This window comes from Schistocerca piceifrons, chromosome 3, assembly GCF_021461385.2.
Source record: "Schistocerca piceifrons isolate TAMUIC-IGC-003096 chromosome 3, iqSchPice1.1, whole genome shotgun sequence".
Lineage (NCBI taxonomy): Eukaryota > Metazoa > Arthropoda > Insecta > Orthoptera > Acrididae > Schistocerca > Schistocerca piceifrons.
The window spans coordinates 913,463,418-913,486,037 of record NC_060140.1 but is presented as its reverse complement, the minus strand read 5'-3'; positions in this window follow the sequence as shown (position 1 = coordinate 913,486,037).

The window sequence follows — 22,620 nt, the reverse complement described above, 5'->3', positions numbered from 1 at the left end:
GCGGCAGAGGTATGGCCCTTACTCTCTTTGGTGTACGCATCATCAATATTTATGCGCCGTCGGGCTCCAGCTACCGTCGTGAACGCAATGCCTTCTTCGCGAATGAAGTCACACCCCTTTTTATGGGACCACACGATGACTGGATCATGGGTGGAGACTTCAACTGCACCCAGCGACCTCAGGATCAATTGCCACGTCACTCACCATGCGCAGCTCTGGAAACAGTCGTCACGCGGCTACAATTTGTCGATACGTGGAGACATGTTCACGGTGATCGTTTGGGCTTTACGTACCACACTGCGCACTCCTCTAGCCGACTGGATCGCATCTACATCTCGCGATCCCTAATTCAACACACTCGACAGGCTGAAATCTGGCCTGTTGCTTTCTCAGACCATGAGGCTTACTTCTGTGATGTTGTTCTCACAAGACAGGCAGTATGGCACGGACGTGGTTTATGGAAACTGAACACGGTACTTCTTAATTCACCTGACTGTCGACTTCTAATAGCAGACACTTGGATCACATTTAATAGACGCCGACCCACGTATCCGTCTACCATATCCTGGTGGATCCAGTGTGCAAAACCTGCTCTTCGAAAAACTTTAATCCGGTGTGGCAAAGATGTTGTCGCCTGGAGGAAGAGCACTATGGACTTTTACTACAGGATCCTACGAGAATGCTCCACGATGCCAGCCTCCCCTGAGCGCCATACAAGGATGAACCAAGCTAAGGCCCAAATCTCCAATCTCATGCGACGGCATTTGGAAGGAGCGATAGTACGATCTCGTACTGCTGATCGCATGCCTCATGAACATCCGTCGATGTACCATATCATCCAAGAACGACAAAATCGACGCCGAAAATTGATTCACGTCCTAACGGATCAAGAAGGGCGTCGCTACGTAACCCAATCTGCCATAGGGAATGTGCTTTACGCCCACTACCGGCAGCTCTACGCCGCAGTTCCACATTCCCCAGAGTTGATCGAGGAAGTGTCACAGCTCAACTTCGGTGGTATCCCAGGAGATGCGGCGATTGACTTGATGTCGGAGGTGACTGATGAGGAAGTCCGCGATGCGATCCGGGCAGGAACCATCAATCGCTCCCTGGGCCCCGACGGTCTTCCCCTCGAATTTTATCGCACCTTCCGTGATTTGTTGGAGTCCACCTTCACCTCCATCTGCCGGGAACTGATGTCTCCGGAAGTACCTGTGCCGGACGCTTTCATGGAAGGAATTATTATTCCTGTACATAAACCGCACGGTGGCAACAATATCAGTGATTATCGGCCCCTCACCCTCCTTAACAGTGATATGAAAATCTTCACTCGCCTTTTGGCAGCACGACTTAAAAACGTTGCCCGCTATGTTGTGTCGCCAGACCAAGCATCTTTGGGAGGCGACAACAATATTCGCACGGCTTTATGCCGCTACAGGGATATGATAGCTGTTACCCAGGCACAACGACTCTCTGGGGCACTTGCGTCTTTGGATTTTAGTCAAGCTTTTGATAGGGTTGACCATTCGTTCCTTACGGCCGTTCTCCGCCATATGGGTTTCCCGGTCGCCGTTATCACGGTAGTGATGCGCCTTCTGCGGGGTGCCTCATCCAGGATTATGTACAATGGCAGACTCACTCCACCGATAATAATAGGTCGATCCGTACGTCAAGGTTGCCCTCTATCAGCAATTTTGTACGCCTTTTCCTTGGAATCCTTGCTATGTGGACTAAGACAACGTTTGGTAGGGTTGTCCATAGATCGCTACCGATTCTGTTGCACGGCCTATGCTGACGATGTCGTCATCTGTTTACGTAATGCCGACGAAGTTCGAGCTGTTTTGACGTGGGTAGCGACTTATGGTGAGGCGTCGGGTAGCTCTTTAAACGTACGTAAGTCACAAGTTATGTTCATTATCACGGGACTTCCCGTGGGGTGCGTTACACCTCTCACCACCGTTGATACCATTCGTTGTTTGGGAATAGATTTTTCATCTGATCTCCGGCGTTCAGCCACCATCAACTGCCGACGCCTCCTTTTAATGATCAGAGCAGGTCTTATGGACCATCGCCTTCGATCCCTAGATATTCTCCAACGAGCTCGATATGCCAATACATATATCGCATCCCGAGTTCCCCATGTAGCGCAAGTTCTACCTTTCCCGCTTACTGTGGCACGTCGCATGTTGGCAGCGATGGCATCTTTCGTCAGCTCTGGGATGTTGTTCAAAGTTAACTATGCGACCCTTACTCTTCCCCGTGAACGAGGTGGGATAGGTCTGTTTCACGTGCCGGATAGAGCTCGCGCCCTATTTGTCAGCTCCCAGATGACGGTATGGACACGTTGCCCAACGAGCCTCACTGGTCTCCTCCTGTCGGCATACTCGCCGGTCTCACTGTCAGCCCCAGTGATCATCTCGGATGTTCCGGCCCAGTTCCATTATATACGGTACTTCTTTCTGGAACTCAGTTATCTACGCCTCACCTTACCAAGACAGCTTTTACTCAAGACAAAGGCAGTATACAATGTCCTCCAATTAGGTCGTCCACCTAACCCGATTGAACAAAAGTTCCCCCAGGTTGACTGGCGTCATGTATGGCGCGCGGTGTTCGCCTGTTACCTTGACACGAATGTTCAATCTGTCTGGTACATAACTGTCAATGGTAAGCAAATCAACCAATTTCGCCTTCATCGTATCCACCTTGCCCAATCACCTCTATGCTCCACGTGTGTAGTGCCAGACAATGATGAACATCGGTTTGTTTGCGGACCGGCGGCGGAGGTTTGGCACTTGGTTCGACGTATTGTGGCTTTTCTAACGCGGGACATTCCGGATCGGATTACTCCCCTTTCATTATTATTTCCGGAACGTGACTATTTCCCTCGGACAAAGACCAATGCTGTGAATTTGATTCGCGGACATGCCATTCACTACTTATTTGAACAAACTGTAGACTCTGCACTCGATTTTTGGACATACCTCAATGACCGTCATTATGTCGTTGTCCGTCACCCAAAATACAGACAATTTTTCTCTTACTTCCTTGGGAGTGCTTTTCACGAGCCGCCTCGCAGCTGGAATGTGTTAAGCCAAGAGAGACGAAGGTTTCCTGTTTGAACCAATGAACATTTCTGAACAATTGAACGGAACACATCAATTTCGAGAAGACGTGACTCAACATATTACCAGCGGGGCGCAGAAGGCCTCTGATCAATTACACACAAAAAAAAAAATAAATAAATAAATAAATATAAAACAAAAAACAAATTAAAATAAAATTCAGAAAAAGGAAGATTTTGTTTTGTCTTTAAGGATAGCCCTAACCTTGATTTCCCATATTTCCCCTGGTATATAGGCAGCTCTCTGGGGTAGGTTTAGTCAGGAGCCAACGCCTGAAGTGGCCCAGATTTTTTTTTTTTTTTGTTGTAGGATGAAAAGTGGCGGTGGCACTTGTTTTTTTAGTTCCATTTTATTAAAAAAAAATAGGGGAAATATTTAAAAAAAAAGAAAAAAAGGGGTAGCGTCTAAAAAATAAAAAAAATTTAAAAAGATAAAAAAAGTGGAAAAAAGGGAAAAAAAGTGGTCAGCGCGACAGACTGCCAATCCAAGGGGCCCGGGTTCGATTCCCGGCTGGGTCGGAGATTTTCTCCGCCCAGGGACTGGGTGTTGTGTTATTCTAATGATCATCATTTCATCCCCATCGACGCGCAAGTCGCCGAAGTGGCGTCAAATCGAAAGACTTGCACCAGGCGAACGGTCTACCCGGCGGGAGGCCCTCGTCACACGACATTTCATTTCAGTACAAAAACCGCTTTTATGTGTCTGCCCTGGACTTTTTGTTGCGCGTGGCCTGTCTAACGGCTTCCAAGGGCAACAAAAATTTAATTTTCAATATTTTGCTTAATTTTAACAGGCAGTCATAATCTGCTCTTTAAGAGTAAATTAAGTTAAACAGGATATGATAAATATTGCAATTAGAAACTAAGTATTCGCCTTGAATCTGATGGCGCTCAAATGTACCAACTTTGTTCAACCATTGCTCGAAAATGAAAACAGTTAGCGACTTCGAACAAGCTTCGCATGTAACTTCAAACCTTTATCGCCTACTGAGTTTTCGCTGTTCATGTGCTCGAACGTGAGCATTTGCCATTACGTTTTAATTTTTTACTTCTTTACTTCTCAGGCTATTCGCAACACTCTTTGCAGATAGTATCTACGCATATCACTTTATGCACCTGCAAAATTATATCACTGTACGGCACGTCGTTCAGGGGGGCATGACTTGACACACACTTCGATGTGTCAAAAATAGCGTTTCTTTACATTGGCGTTCAGTAGAACTCCATCAGACGTGCCATTTTAATTTATCATTCTTTTACTGCCAATACCATTCACAACACATTCTGAATATAGTAGATACGTTTATGACTGAATGCACCTGCAACATAATATCCATGTACAGCAAACAAGTTCAGAAGATATGACGTCATATATAATGAGGTGCATAAAAACGAGCTTCTGCTTAAATTGGAGCGCAAATTACCTATCCCATTATCATCCAGTTTTTCATAATGAAAAAACTTAGCGACTTACAACAAACTTTAAGCATAATTTCAATCCTTTCCTAAGCTTTTTCTCACTTACATGCTTATCGTCAAGAGTAACGGATTATTGCAGTGCGTTGGGAAGAACTCGTGGCCGGCCTCGGGTGGGACTCTGTACTGGTACCACATACAAATAGGCGCGTCCTATTATTTCACGATCAGTTCTGTACATTTTAATGCTATTGATTTTTAACTTTTTTACTAGGAAGCAATTTTCAAAAATTAAATGTGGTTCATCGTTATTGCTTACCTTGGAAGAAGATTTATTAATGAAATGTATCATCATCATAATTATCATCACCTTCCTCCTCTGGAGGGCCAGGAACAGAAAAACTGGACGTGGATGGCCGCGAATGTAACTGCGTTTATTCATGCTACTGAGCATATTTTCAGTAGGGAAAATTTTTTTCCGTAAGCTGCTGCTCCTCAGACAATGGCTGGCAAGCAAACATCCATTCACTGTGGAACTAACTAGCCCATTTCTATTTTTCACTTTTATAAGATTCACCTTACTAAAATCTCTTTCGCAGTCGGCATTTGAGTGTGGAGGGGAGAAATGTTGTTGTTGTTGTCTTCAGTCCAGAGACTGGTTTGATGCAGCTCTCCATGCTACTCTATACTGTGCAAGCTGCTTCATCTGCCAGTACCTACTGCAACCTACATCCTTCTGAATCTGCTTAGTGTATTCATCTCTTGGTCTCCCTCTACGATTTTCACCCTCCAAGCTGCCCTCCTACGATAAATTTGTGATCCTTTGATGCCTCAGAACGTGTCCCACCAACCGGTCCCTTCTTCTTGTCAAGTTGGGCCAAAAACTCCTCTTCTCCCCAATTCTATTCAATACCTCCTCATTTGTTATGTGATCTACTCACGTAATCTTCAGCATTCTTCTGTAGCTCCACATTTAGGAAGCTTCTATTCTCTTCTTCTCCAAACTAGTTATCGTCCATGTTTCACTTCCATACATGGCTACACTCCATACATATACTTTCAGAAACGACTTCCTGACACTTAAATCTATACTCGATGTTAACAAATTTCTCTTCTTCAGAAACGCTTTCCTTGCCATTGCCAGTCTACATTTTATATCCTCTCTACTTCGACCATCATCAGTTATTTTCCTCCCCAAATAGCAAAACTCCTTTACTACTTTAAGTGTCTCATTTCCTAATGTAATTCCCTCAGCATCACCCGATTTAATTCGACTACATTCCATTATCCTCGTTTTGTTTTGTTGATGTTCATCTTATATCCTCCTTTCAAGACACTGTCCATTCCGTTCAACTGCTCTTCCAAGTCCTTTGCTGTCTCTGACAGAATTACAATGTCATCGGCGAACCTCAACGTTTTTATTTCTTCTCCATGGACTTTAATACCTACTCCAAATTTTTCTTTTGTTTCCTTTACTGCTTGCTCAATATACAGATTGAATAACATCGGGGAGAGGCTACAACCCTGTCTCACTCCCTTCCCACCCGGTGCTTCCCTTTCATGCCCCTCGACTCTTATAACTGCCATCTGGTTTCTGTACAAATTGTAAATAGCCTTTCGCTCCCTGTATTTTACCCCTGCCACCTTTAGAATTTGAAAGAGAATATTCTAGTCAACATTGTCAAAAGCTTTCTCTAAGTCTACAAATGCTAGAAACGTAGGTTTGCCTTTCCTTAATCTATTTTCTAAGATAAGTCGTAGGGTCAGTATTGCCTCACGTGTTGCAACATTTCTGCTGAATCCAAACTGATCTTCGCCGAGGTCGGCTTCTACCAGTTTTTCCATTCGTTCGTAAAGAATTCACGTTAGGATTTTGCAGCTGTGACTTATTAAACTGATAGTTCGGTAATTTTCACATCTGTCAACACCTGCTTTCTTTGGGATTGGAATTATTATATTCTTCTTGACGTCTGAGGGTATTTCACCTGTGTCATACATCTTGCTCACCAGATGGTAGAGTTTTGTCAGGAATGGCTCTCCCAAGGCCGTCAGTAGTTCCAATGGAATGTTGTCTACTCCCGGGGCCTTGTTTCGAATTAGGTCTTTTAGTGCTCTGTCAAACTCTTCACGCAGTATCGTATCTCCCATTTCATCTTCATCTACATCCTCTTCCATAATATTGTCCTCAAGTCCATCGCCCTTGTATAGTCCCTCTATATACTCCTTCCACCTTTCTGCTTTACTTTTTTTGCTTAGAACTGGGTTTCCATCTGAGCTCTTGATATTCATACAAGTGGCTCTCTTTTCTCCAAACGTCTCTTTAATTTTCCTGTAGGCAGTATCTATCTTACCCCTAGTGAGATAAGCCTCTACATCCTTACATTTGTCCTCTAGCCATCCCTGTTTAGCCATTTTGCACTTCCTGTCGATCTCGTTTTTGAGACGTTTGTATTCCTTTTTGCCTGCTTCACTTTTTATATTTTTCTCCTTTCATCAATTAAATTCAATATTTCTTCTCTTACCCAAGGATTTCTACTAACCCTCATCTTTTTACCTACTTGATCCTCTGCTGTCTTCACTACTTCATACCTCAGAGCTACCCATTCTTCTTCTACTGTATTTCTTTCCCCCAATCCTGTCAATTGTTCCCTTATGCTCTCCCTGAAACTCTGTACAACCTCTGGTTTAGTCAGTTTTTCCAGATCCCATCTCCTTAAATTCCCACGGTTTTGCAGTTTCTTCAGTTTTAATCTACAGTTCATAACCAATAGATTGTGGTCAGAGTCCATATCTGCTCCTGGAAATGTCTTACAATTTAAAACCTGGTTCCTAAATCTCTGTCTTACCATTATATAATCTATCTGATACCTTCTAGTATCTCCAGGATTCTTCCATGTATACAACCTTCTTTTATGGTTCTTGAACCAAGTGTTAGCTATGATTAAGCTATGCTCTGTGGAAAATTCTACCAGACGGCTTCCTCTTTCATTTCTCTCCCCCAATCCATATTCACCCTCTATGTTTCCTTCTCTTCCTTTTCCTACTCTCGAATTCCAGTCACCCATGACTATTAAATTTTCGTCTCCCTTCACTACCTGAATAATTTCTTTTATCTCATCATACATTTCATCAATTTCTTCATCTGCAGAGCTAGTTGGCATAAAAACTTGTACTCCTGTAGTAGGCATGGATATCGTGTCTATCTTGGCCACAATAATGCGTTCACTATGCTGTTGGTAGTAGCTTACCCGCACTCCAATTTTTTTATTCATTATTAAACCTACTCCTGCATTACCTCTATTTGATTTTGTATTTATAACCCTTTATTCACGTGACCAAAAGTCTTGTTCCTCCTGCCACCGAACTTCACTAATTCCCACTATATCTAACTTCAACCTATCCATTTCCATTTTTAAATTTTCTAACCTACCTGCCCTATTAATGGATCTGACATTCCACACTCCGATCCGTTTTTTCTTTCTCCTGATAACGACGTACTCCTGAGGAGTCCCCGCTCGGAGATCCGAATGGGGGACTATTTTACCTGCGGAATATTTTACCCAAGGGGACGCCATCATCATTTAACCATACAGTAATGCTGCATGCCCACGGGAAAAGTTACGGCCGTAGTTTCCCCTTGCTTTCAGCCGTTCGCAGTATCAGAGCAGCAAGGCCGTTTTGGTTAGCGTTGCAAGGCCAGATCAGTCAATCATCCAGACTGTTGCCCCTGCAACTACTGAATAGGCTGCTGCCCCTCTTCAGGAACCACACGTTTGTCTGGCCTTTCAACAGATACCCCTCCGTTGTGGTTGCACCTACGCTACGGCCATCTGTATCGCTGAGGCACGCAAGCCTCCTCACCAACTGCAAGGTCCATGGATCATGGGGGTAGGAGGGGAGAAATATGAGAGCGCAAACTCTGGTACGGCCGGGAATTCTCTCTCGCCAAATAAAGTTTTCATGTTGACTATGTTACCCTAAAATACGCCCTCCTCTCAAAAGTTCTTAATAGTTTCATGTATTTTTACGATAGGAAGTTTTGTTCAGTGATTATCGCTTTGTTCCCGGTGCTTATCACGAGTCTATTCTTAGCAAATTTTGACATAAGAGAACAAGAGAGGTAGTTTTTTCTCTTTCTTTGTTTGAAAGAGCCCTTTTGGGTGTCAAAACTGCAAACAATGGCAATAAATCACTATGAAAATTATATCTCTTAGTCGATTTCTGAACATCCCGTCTGCATGAGATCCCTACATCTGCGGTGAAAGTCTTTCACGGCATCCTGTTCATTATACACCGTGATTCACGAAGATATGCAAATATTTTAATATGTTATTCTACAAGTAAAATTAAAGAAAAATGTTCTGATAAACGTAGATCCGCAAATGTTTAGTTACAGAGTTACAGCTAATAAAAGATTTTGACTGAAATTCAGCAACTTCGCTAATATTAAGCCATTGAAAAACTGTCGGAGGATAAAATAAAGCACGGTTTCCATTTAGTTTGTTGTTATTGGTCTGGTGAATCTAATAGAACATGCCCCACACGTGTATATGCAGTAGTTTTCCAGGACATCCAGAGAAGCAAATATTATTATACAAATTTTGTTTACTTTTCATTGAGAATATAGAAACGTTTATGTCATTGTTGGCAACCGTTAGTGAGTTGCTTCAGTCGTTTCCTAACCTTGAAACCAGTTAGTTTTCTGTATTGTTCAGTGAAAGGACCTAATAACAACAGTGTATTTTAGTGAAACCACATAGCTACTGTTGTAGTTTGTAGATTATTTATGAAATATGGATGTCTTTGAAATTTACGACAGAGGAATACGCCGATATGGTGATTATTTGTGACAAATGTGATGGTAATACTACGGCTGCAGTTAAAGAATATCCAACTTGGAGGATTCCGATTGCACGAACCATTAGTGGAGTATTTCGAATGTTAAGGGAGACGGGTTGTCTGCCTAGCGTTCATAATCAGTACGAGCGCTCGATACGTGAAGACAATGAGAAGGATATTATGGATGATGCCCGTTTACTAGTACACGAAGTGTGTCTCAACTCTTACGCATTTCAGTTTTGTGATGTCTTCATATTAGCGAAGTTGCTAAATTTAAGGCAAAATCTTTTATTAGCCGTAGCTCCGTAACTAAACATTTGCGTACCTGTATACACACATCAAAAACAGTTTTTCATCGGCCCGGTTTCCAGAACTCCTGAAGATAGACATTGACTGTGGGTGTCGTATCACAGACACAGTCCCTTTGACTGTTCAGAGTTGTCACTAAACCAGCCCAAAGATGTAAACAACAATGCTTAGACGGAGGGAGTCAGACAGCCTATCAATTTCAGTCATTCCACCAGGAAGGAGGTACACGGCTCGTGTTGTCTGTAGTTTAATCCTGCCTAGACACTCAATACCGCTGTTCGATCGCGTCCGTATTGTTACTTTGTGCTAGGAAGGGCTCTCAACAAGGAAAGTGTCTAGGCGTCTCGGAGTGAAACAAAGCGATGCTACTCGGACATGGCGGAGATACATAGAGTCTGGAACTGTCGATGAGATGCCTCGCTCAGGCCGCCCAAGGGCTACTACTGCAGTGGATGACCACTACCTACGGATTCTGGCTCGGAGAAAGCCTGACAACAACGCCATAATGTTGGGTAATGCTTTTCGTGCAGTCACAGTATGTCGTGTTACGATTCAAACTGTGCGCAATAGAGTGCATGAAGCGCAACTTAACTCCCGACGTCCATGGCGAGGTCCATCTTTGCGACCACGACACCATGCAAAGCGATACAGATGGGCCCAACAACATGCCGCATGGACCGCTCAGAATTGGCATCACGTTCTCTTCACCGATGAGTCTCGCATATGCCTTCAATCAGACAATCGTCTGAGACGTGTTTGGAGGCAACCCGGTCAGGCTAAACGCCTTAGAGAGACTGTCCACTGAGTGCAGCAAGGTGGGGGTTCCCTGATGTTTTGGAGTGGCATTATGTGGGGCCGACGCATGCCGCTGGTGGTCATGGAAGTCACCGTAACGGCTGTACGATACGTGAATGCCATTCTCCGACCGCTAGTGCAACCATATCGGCAGCATAGTGGCGAAGCATTCGTCTTCATGGACGACAATTCGCGCTCCCATGGTGCACGTCTTGTGAATGACTTCCTTCAGGATAACGACATCGCTCGACTAGAGTGGCCAGCATGTTCTCCAGACATGAAGTCTATCGAACATGCCTGGGATAGACTGAACAGGACTGTTTTTGGACGACGTGACCCACCAACCATTATCAAGAATCTACGCAGAATCGCCGTTGAGGAGTGGAACACTCTGGTCCAACAAAGCCTTTATGAACTTGTGGATAGTATGCCAAGACGAATACAGGCATGCATCAATGCAAGAGGACGTGCTACTGGGTATTAAAGGTACGGGTGTGTACAGCGATGTGGACCACCACCTCTGAAGGTCTCGCTGTATTGTGGTACAACATGCAATGCGTGGTTTTCATGAGCAATAAAAAGGGCGGAAATTATGTTTATGTTGATCTCTATTCCAATTTTCTGTACAGGTTCCGGAATTCTTGAAACCCAGGTGATGCAAAACTGTTTCTGGTGTATGCATGAACGTTTTTCTTTAGTTTTACTTGTATAACAACACACTAAAATATTTACATATCTTCGTGAATCACCCTGTATATTTCTAGTTTCTGAATTGGCTTCAGAACTTCAATGCCTAAATACATTTGCCCCTGACGACGGAAATTTGATCTGTTGTTGGGGTCAATGACAATCAAATTATTGGTTACAACATGCTCTCGGTCCATTTAGCAAAACAACATTTCCTTGTATCATTCCACCATCTTTTCATGTAAGTCGACAATAACAACTTGACAACTCTACGAATAGTTATTTAAATCTGTGAATTTCGATAAAATGTAGGCCAAAAATAAATAAAAAAAATTTTAAAAATCGTCATTGAGGGATCGATAAATTTCCTCTGTCGCTATCAATCTCTCCTCTACGTATTTAGAATCATAATAAAGGCGCAAAGCATTCCTCTGTTCTAAAATTCTCACTACAATGGTCCGAAAAAACAGTTGTCTTGAGTGTGATGGGTGCAACAGTTTCCGAATTTTGATATCTAAAAACTTTTGAAATTCGTGCAGTTGTACCTCTCTTAGCACTGGCTTTAAAATTGTTATGAATGTTCCTATCTAGGCTTTCACAACGTCTGACAAGACATTTAGGACCTTCAGTGGCACATACGTAAGGCGAGCGACATATACATTTGAGAACAATTAGCCCAGGACATTTTCCAGAGGCAGATCCTACAACATTGTTTTCAGAACCATTGTACTCTGAAAATGAAAGCATTAGATTACAATAAAGATTTCTAGATGCTGCATCTTCTTTTCTCTTATTATATGCTCCCTGCTTAAAAATATTTTTTGTGGAATCTAAATTTTAAAAAACCTCTCTCACACCATCCTGATCAGGATAGTAAAAACATGCGCACAGTTCAATACTGTTCTATCCTGATTAAATTGAGCTTAACTTAAATTCCATACGGCAGTGAAGCAATTTCGAAGTCTCGGTGCGACGAAAATTGTCAGTCGATCTCCTGGAAACATTTGTAATAATTATTAACTTTCAGTGATCACATGGGGAAGACCGGAGATATGCTGGTAAGACCGTGTTAGCCTATTTATTTGAAGTAACTGGATATCTTGAGCATACAAAACGGCAGGTTCGTCCAGTGTAAATCAGACGTTCCCCACTGATCCCGTGCAACACAGCGTAGTAAGCAGACACTGTCAATAATAATCAGTTAAATAATACGCGAACACACTTACTTTAGTTTAGTTCATGTATTAAATTCCTTCTCATACAGAATCTCATCAAGATGGCGACTAGCTCAACAATACATACATATACATCCTCCTTCTTTCACCACTAATAGACAAGCGTTCCTTCATTCTTTTCATAAGAGAAAATGTAGATAGCAGAGAAGCTATTCCATGGTGTAAATGGACGCTCCAAGGAATAATTGGGCTTGTGACTACTTTGCATTGATAATCGGTAGGATAAGAAGAGATATTTCGAGATATGTACTGAGTTATATAACTTATAAAATTTCTGAAAATATCGCGGAGAGACTGCTGCAAGAGACATTACATCCCCCTCGTAGCGAGCAAAGTTGATATGTATCCTCTTTGCGAGCGAACTATTGGCTTAGCTAACTCGTTAGAATTTGTGGAACATACGTTCCTATAAATTTTAAGAAGTTAGTAAGAATTTTTGATTACAAGAATTGAAAGAGATTTCGTATCTTCGTTACCTAGATACCTAGTTGTTACTTTCACGTGTACTGGGGCATACCCGCATCCCACGTACACAACCAGGGGAGATGGACTTGTTAGTTGTTAATCAGGTCTACCTATTCAGGAACTGGCCTTCACAGGGAAACCCCGGAAAACCTGGAGGCTTAGACCCCAACTAGGTATCACAGATGATAGGAAAGACAGAATAATTTAGAAATTTGAGAGATATTCTAGAATTCATAGGAAAGATAAAATCTGCTTCATAGCCAAAAAAAAATCTTTACACATGCAAATTTTTTACAATCTTCTGAAAATTTTTCTTCATCGATGTCTTGCTGAACTGCGGTGAAACTGATCGAACAGGAACTAGGACACGGTGTGGAGGACAGGCGTCGCATTGGCGTACCGGACAGGAGACGTAACGGATTTGAGAGACCAGAAGGAACCTCAGGAACAGGTACTCAGGATTGTGGCACGAAACAATCGAAATTCGTCTAAGGAATGGTCAACTATTAAAGATTCCTGGAAGAGAAGGGTTAGTCGAATTTCTCCAGATTCATTTTGAACTCAGATATGGACCTGATCCATCCAATCTTCCATTTGAGGAATGGGAAAATCCATTCGTCTTATACTTTCCACACCTAGGTGTCTTAATCGATACTGTAGTTGCACAGTATTACAATTCCAGATCGGAAAACAATTCTGAAAACATGGATAAGCCGAAAAGTTCTAATCCTGGTTTTAATTATTTATTTATTTTTATTTATTTTATTTATTTATTTTTTTTTGGCTTTTCCAGGTGGAAGTAGATCCGAATCTTTCCTAATTTGGTTTCAAGTACGAATGTGGATAGCATGTCAGAATGTTAAAAACTTTATTATTTGAGACAATTTCCAAAAAAAATTATATCTTACTCATACATGATTAAAAATGAAATTTTGCTGAAAGAGAACGTTTAATTAAGTCTTGCTGCATGACCTCTCCACCTGCAATTAATCTTTGGTGGTATTGATTTACGATCAAAATTTTTCTCTTTTATACTCAGATTTCCGCTTTTTCTCATGAACATATATGAATGCAATATAACCATAAACTAATCCAACTGGAAAATGACACATTATTATAAATTAAATGAAGAACTTTCTAATTAACTCTAATTTTATAAACACACACTAAGCTAGTTAATTAAATTCTCTTGAGTAGAATTTAGCTCGCGCCAAAAAGAAACTAGCGAGTCTTTATATCTGTGGACAGTAGCAATCGATTCTAATTTCCTAATGCGGTTCATTTGTTCTCCTGTGAACTGTCAGTTGAGAAACACTAACTTCACACGCAAGCGCCGTATTCGATCACATAGTTTCAGTAAACTTATTGTCACTGGAGATTAACACTCCCTGAATGTATATTATTTCACACGCACAAGCTTCTTGGGTGATCATCGTGTAGACAGATAATCCGTACGTCTTCACAGCAGCAATAGCTACAGTTCCACTTACTTTTCTAAATATTTCTATACTATCACAGAAGCAATCGCTTACTGTTCATTAAACTATCACAGATGCTTGGCATGCTGTCATTTAACCTATCACAGTAGCTGAGGCATACTGTCTTTCGCACTTCAATTTTTTTTTTCAACACCCAAACACTTCATACAGACTTTTCATTTAATTTGAAACACTTTCCTTAAAAGTACCTCTTTAGGTCTACATGGGGAAATAATCCTTTTATTCTTCCAGAATCCGGATATGCTAATAAATACGCACCAGGATTCGGTATATCAACTATTATATATGGACCTGTATAAATTAGATTCCATTTTCTGATGGTCTTCTTCAACCTTGATGACTTGATGTGTCCTCTTAAAAGAATTTTCTGTCCGATATTGAAAGTCTGAATCCGTTTGATGTTTCTATCAAGGATTTCCTTTCGCTGTCTTGCGAATTTTTTCTTGCCATGACATTTTGGTGTCCTCGAGTTTAGGCAAGGTATCTACCCAAAAGTTTCTTTCGTTATCTCTGAACATCAGTTCATTCGGGGTATAAAGTTTGTAGAACTATGAGGTAACTTATTATAAATCTGCTCAAACTCGGTCAAATAGTTTATCCAGGTGGTTTGTTTATCATGACAGTACGTTCTCATGAATCTGTTTAGTTCTCGAAAAACCTGTTCAATTAAATTCCCTTGTGGATGTTAGCAAGATGTTAATATCTGTTTTATTCCTAGTTGTGATACTAATTTTCTCCATAAATATCCAGTAAATATCTTCGCATTGTCAGAGATTATAGATTTTGGAATCCCTGCATGAGGAATGTAGTCATTTACAAACTTTACTGCGGCAGCTCTTGCAGTTGCTGATTTTATAGGATATAGTTTAACATATTTTGTAAACACATCACAGAATCCAATAATGTACTTAACACCACCTCTGCCTCTAGGAAGTGTTCCACAAATATCACATGATATAAGTGATCTTGGTGCTTCGGGTATTATTGAGTGAAGCGCAATTTTATTTCCCTTGTTGTCCGGCTTAGCCTTTTGACAGCGAACACATTTCTGTATGACTTTGTGCACTTTTCGCCTTATATTTGGGAAGTAACAATAATATCTAATCCTATTTGCACACTTTAGAACACCAACATGATCCCAGGTCAAATGTGTAAACCAAATTATTCGTTCTTCATATTTTTCGGGTATGCAGACACACCACTTTGCATTCTCAGCCTTCCCAGATTTAAAAAATAAAATATTATTCACAAGCTGGTAATATTCCAAATTGACCATAGGATTTTGTTGATTGAATTGTCGTATTATAGCATTCCATCGTCGATCCTTCTTCTGAAGCTGAGCCATTGTCTTACATAAATGAAAATAATATAAGTTGTAATTATTTTCTTGAAGAAGAAGCACTGGAAATTCTGCCTTATTAATTACATCCAGTTCAGGTGCTATTCCTTCTGGAGATCTTGACAACGCGTTAGCTATAATATTTTCTTTTCCGGCTACATGAATAATTTGAAACTGACACCTTGACAAGCGAGGATGCAACAACTTACAAGTTTGTAAAAAGGCTAGTGATTGGTGGTCACAATAAACGGCTATCCTTGAGCCATATACATAATAATTAAACCTTTTCAAAGACCAAATAACTGCTAAAGCTCCCAATTCCGTAGTGGTATATGCTCTTTCACAGGTGGGTAAAACTCTGCTAGCAAATGCAATTGGACAAAAGGTTTTTACACCATCGATGTACCTAATTTGAAATAAAGAAGATCCTAATCCCAAATCTGATGAATCAGTGGCTAAACAGAATCCGACATTCATATCAGGTTGGTATAATAACGGAGCATTTATCAGTGGATCCTTAATTTCACAAAAAGCCTTTTCACAATCTTTAGACCATTGCCGTGGTACATCTTTCCTCAGGAGCCGGTTTAGTGCTTCAGAGTTCATTGCTTGAGTTTTAATAAATCGGCGAAAAAATGAAGCCAAGCCTATAAAGCCTTTCTGTTGTCCTCTGTTTCTTGGAGTTGGAAAAATTTTATCGCACTAATCTTCGCTTCTGTTGGAAGAATGCCTTTTGCATTAATCATATGTCCTAAGAATTAATTCTCTGTAGAGAAAATTGGGATTTTTTCAGATTTGCAGTTATACCAGTTTGTTTGAACACAGCGAAAATCCTCCTAATAAGCTGTACATGTTCCTCCCAAGTTTTAGAGTCAATTAATATATCGTCCACAAAAATTGTTATTCGACTACGTAGTTCTGGTCCTAGGGCATAGTCCAACGCAGAAATAAAAACTCCAGAGCTGATATTAAGACCAAACGGAACGACCTTGAACTGATAGCTTCTCCCTCTATATATAAAAGCAGCATATTTTCTTGAGTCCTTGTCTAACTGGACTTGCCAGAACGAACTTCTCAAATCAATACTGTTTAAGTAGGATACATCTTGAAATTTCTGTATTAACTCATCGATGTTCTCCGGATGTGTGCGCACAGGTACTATAATTTTGTTAATTTCCCTTGCATCTAATACCAATCGAACTTTTCCTCCTGGCTTTGGTACAACAAGCAACGGAGAACAATATGGGCTGTTCGACGGTTCAATAAGATTCCAGTTTTACATTTTTTCTATCTCTTCCTGAACTGGTTGTTTTAATCGCCAGGGAATGGGATAGTGTGTGCGGCAAAATGTCTTATGGGGCTTAATCTGTAATGTACAGACATATCCTCTAATAATTCCGGGCTTTTCATCGAAAACTGACTCATATTCTGTTAATATATTGAATAATTGTTCCCTCTGACTATCCGTTAGGCAATCTGACTCAGCAATCTTCTGTTCGACTGTTTGTCTGAAATCCTCTACTTGAATTGACTTGATCGGTAGTCGGTACATACTATTATTTTCAGCACAAATCAACTGCACAGCAGCACCACGGAAAATTCGCTCATACACTGCCTCCTTTCTCAGTAAGATCAGTGTAACAAATTGATCTTCGATTTTAAAATGCACCTTTCCTTCTACAAAGTCCAACTTGCAATTGCAGGCTTGCAAAGTTCCTTTGCCAAGAATACAATCTACTAACAACTTTTCCACTACAAGGAATGTGCATTGTTTAGCTACATTTCCCAATTTTATCTCTATAAGCGTTTGTATCTTGACGTTCCGGGATTTTCCTCCCACTGCACCTATAACTCGGCAATTTTGTACTGGTAGGACAGGGATTTTCTTAATTTTACTAATTCTGCGAAACAAAGTTCCGGATACTACGTCTGTAGATGAAGCTGTGTCCAATACAACATTGGTTAAAATTCCTCCCACTTCTGTGATGATCTCAGACACAGGAACCCTTTTATCTTCGACTACACAGGCCTCTAAGTCTCTCGTCAATTCATCTGTCATTAATTCGCCTTCATTATATCTCAACATTGCCACGGAATTAATTTCGTTTAAAACAGGTTTTCCCCTTTTGTATTCCCCGGCCGACTTTACGGAGCATAAGGCGGCCCTCTTCAGTTTAAATGTCGATTATTATTTCCTCTTGGATCATCTACTACTTCTGTTATGACTGGTTGTTGTTGATGACTGGTTGTGTTATTTGCTTCAAATCGAGGGTCAGAATTTCTGTACGCATTATTATTATTTGAAAACTGCTGGTTCTGATAATCTCTTGCATTTCCAAACATTGGGTTGTATCCTGTTCGATTGTCTCTGAATCTGCCCCTCGCAGCACTGTTATTGAAATTTCCATTTCCGTTGCAATTGTTTCCGTTGAATCTCTGACTATCCCTAGTATAATAATTATTAAATCCGTTTCCGTTCCGGTTTGCGTTTGGCGCCTCAATCGCTCTCCTCTGCATAACCGGTTTTCTTGGCCGATGTTCATCTTCCTCGATCATATCTATAGTGTCAAGCGTAGTCATGAAAGATTCTAGGTCATGCTCATTAATATACAGCATTCTATTTCTGATGCTGGCCGGAAGTCGAGATTTTAATATGCCAATCACGTCTTGTAGAGGCATAGGCTTATCCCAATACCGCGATTTGTTTATTATTTCTCAAAGTATTTCTTTAAAGACCCACGTGAAAAGGAAAAAGGTTCCGGATATAATACCTCCTGCCTTAAACGTTCTTGTACTCCTTCGGACCAGTATTTGGATAAAAATGCTCGTTCAAAATCTTCATATGTGTCCCAAGTTGATATCATATCAGATGCCCATATAGCTCCTGACCCCTGAATATAACCGGTCACGAAACTAACCTTTTGCCACTCACTCGAATTCTTTGGCAGTACTCCCCTAAAACTTCTTATAAACACTACGGGATGAACATTTTTCCTGTCTGGGTTGTAGATCTGGAATTGACGTTGTTTCAGCATTTTCTCCTCAGTATTGCTTTTACAGTTACAGTCATTATGACTACCCTCATAGTGTTGCGATTGCAAAAACGAACGTTTGCATTAATGTCCCTGTCTGTACTTGATCGCTTATATAATGTAGCTTCATTGATAGATCTTGTTATGGGTTCATTTTCTAGCGTGGAACACAAGTCTTCTCGAGATAGGTTTAAAGATCTCCCCAAGGAACATAGAATAAAAAAGGTATGCCAGATTGATTGGCTTAGTGCTCTCTCTTTGGTCAGCGACTTGTTACGTCACCCGGCAGCCAGACGGCAGCAGTCTCCGTTTGTAGAATATGAGAGATTGCAAAATAACTGTTTTCACGTCTCTTCTCTTCTCATACAACCTGAAGTTTCGTGCTCACAGGGTTGAACACACTTCATGTTAAATTATATATAAGGTTTCCGAAAGAAATGCGTTAAATATTAGTAGCAATGATGATTTATCGCCACGCAAAACTAGTGGCCGATGTTCGCATCCGCATTCATGCTCGTGTTTTAGGCATCTGACTACGGTAAATGTTTTACAGTTGGGTACTGCCTATTTTACACATGTTTTTGTAAATAAAAATATAGTAATCTTCGAACTTACCTTACAAAGCTGATGCAGAAGCTACGTCGAAGATGCTGAAGGCGACGCTGACCAGAGCCGATTCTTCCTTTCCGAATTCCGTTTCATTGCATCAATTTTGGCTCTTTTGTTCAAATGTCCAATCCGTATAAAAGTTCTTGTTCTGACATATAACTGAACTATTTTGCTATTAAGTTCGGGAAATTTCGCACTTATATGATCTGCTAAAGTTGCCATTACTCTATTACAATGAGAAATATTTGATCCATGGAAAGCAACAAATATAATTTCTAACTCACGTATTTTAGCAAACCAGTCAGTAGAGGGAGAAATGAGGCCCCCTTGTGAAATAATAGTAATCCAGTCTTACTTCAGACTTAATTCTGTATCAACAACACTCTGCCCTGCTGTATTTTCCAAAGAACTGTCAACGTTTTTGCACTTGAATGCTGTATATCCTGCTAGATATTTTAAAGCATCATCATTCACGTCTTCACTGGTGCACACTGAATCACTGAGTTCGAAATCTAAGAGCAAGTTTTCGTCATCTGTAGCGACGTCAAATGATTTTATCAGTTACTCTCATACATAATTCACTCGAGAGAAAACGTGCAAAATCTTCCTCAGTTTCATCAGCTGGTGTTGGGTAGTTTTCAGAAGCAGAATTCTCATTTCTGTCCTCTGAGGTCGAAGCAACAGAAGACAAATGTATTTCACTTGCGCTTCCAGTCAGTATCTATAAACGAATTCTGTTTTTCACCTCGAAAGGAGCGGCATTGTTGTAAAAGACACCAAGGCCACGGATTCTGGAAAAGAAATTTTCCAGACAATCTTGATTAAGTCTGGCTGTCAATATATAAGTAGCTCCGGAATTTTTCATATCATTGTAAAGTCCAAAAAGTTAATTTATTGATATACTGAATCCCTTCTGAAACGGGAGAAGACTGTTCCTTTTTCCTACTCGCATATTAGAACACATTTCAAGAAATCTTTTTAGAGAGTTTTCCTGACTTCTGATATTAAACCCGTAACCACTTCCAAGGGGAGCTTTTTCGTCTTGAGGGTATCTCGAATTCAGCACATCGAAAACATCGTTCACGCGCTCAATGAAGCTTCCTTCGCGATCTTTATGCAGAACATATTTCACAGCTTGGGCAGTGCGACGTAAAAATATCTGTGCAGCCCTTCGGACATTCTGACGATCACGTCCACTACCCTTAAGATAAACCTCCGATATGTAGTGGTTGACCGAAAGATCGCCTTTCTGATGTCGAAGAAGATCTTGTATAACCATTTTTGTAATCACAGTACCATCAGTCAAAGTGATTCCATCATCAAGAAAATGATTTCTTAATAACTTAAGCAAATGTGGAACATCAAAAATAACCCAGACTTTTCTGCTATGATCAACAGGGTTTGAAAAGAATGTCTTCGATGTAGACACACCAAGTTGCCTCCACACATTCATATTTTTTGGTCCCATGTCACATGTAACCTGCTACGATACGGATTCCTGCTGTTTCAACTTCTTTTATGACATTTTGCGACAAATCACTGGACATTGCAACATCAAAGTCATAATACACTGGCTACTTCCATTTTGAAAACAAGCTGCGAACCATGACGACTTGGACATTGTTGTGTGGTCCGAGTACTACATCGTCGGACGAATCGTAAGTCACACGACCGTCAGTGCTCATCTCGTCGAAGCTTAGGACACCAATCGCCTCTAATGATGTGAACATTTCTCACCTAACTTTAATTAACTCCAAACCTGGTTTCAAAATACCTGGTTGGCACTTGAACTGTTTCGTCCATGTCTGTAGAGCGTTGACCTGCAGGGAAAAGGATAATTCTTCCTCCTCAGGTAGGCATATGCTTTAGGAGACAAAGCTCTCAATGTGAGAGCATTTGCAATGTCCTCTGGGCACCACTTTACTTGCTTCCTCTTCTTTAACAGACAATGAATTTATCCTGGTGTGAAACACTGAGAAAGTGTACTTCTCAGATCCTAGCATACACATTTGTGCTTCTTAGTGTGAGACACATTACGTTTTACAGATGTAGCTTGCTTTATAACTTCTTTCATGGACTTAATTCTTTGTTCCAGTCGAACATTTTTAATCTTCAAACTGACCAATTCTTTCTTCAGTGCTTGAACTTCCTGGTCTTTAAGTGAAATTAGCGGATCAGTAAAAACGTCTGTGTTGCTGGATTTATCCAGCTTACTTTCCTTGGGAGATAAAGTTTTCAACGTTGAGAGAGCTTTTTTTTTTTTTACTGTTCTAGTGTCACAGCGACGTTCTCTCTCTGTTAGAACACTACCGGTAACATTCGCGGTGCTGCGACCTGGAACTTCGAATACATTTCCATGCCAGTTTGGTATTTTTAGAGACGGAACAGCATTATCCTGTAGCAGTTTCCGTGTAGGTAGACCTAACAATTCATTCTGCAAGTCTCGTTTGTAATCGCTTTCACAAAAATGTTCAGAACAAACTCTTGCATTATTAACATTAATTTTATCCACTCGTTTACAACGAGCAGTCCACTTACGCTGTAGTTCAACATTTTTTGGAAAACGATGATAAATTACGCCTTCAGTCTTACGTCCACTATTACTACATTCAGCAACTGCACAATACGACGTATTTGTAGACATAATTCCAAGACTCACGGAAAATGCCTTTCCAACAGAACACTCGGCACGACAAGAATTACACACAAACTAACGTGTAACACACATGCACGCCTTCGATAGAAACACTGAGCGACACCGTTGTAAACCAACTGCAGTGGCTGCCAGGTGACGTCACAGCTCGAGATCCATCATGGCGGATAAAGAAGTGGGAGGTCGCATTTGCACTCCTGTGGATCTCCCAATGTTTTCTTCCCATTGTTTAAGTTCCTCGCCTAGTTGTTCTCTGGCTCCTCGAAAACCTTTATTAAATAAATTTTCTTCAAAACTCTTGGCTTTAAATTGTATATTTACACTGACCGTGTGTTCAATATTGTCTGAACAAATGCTTTGCCTTTCCAAACTTAACTGCGAGAATTTTCCCGTGAGAATGTTTACCTTATGATCAACCTCATCTTGTCTCTCCTTTATGTTATTTATGGATTTATCCAAATTTTGGATGTCCTACGGAATCTTGTCTTGTGATTGTCTCAAATCCTGCATATCTGCTGACATCTCATTTACTTGTTGCTTTAATTCATCTTGAACTTCAACTAATACCGGAAATGCCGCCATAGAACATTGCATCTGTTCTTGTGCTTGAACTATCTGTGG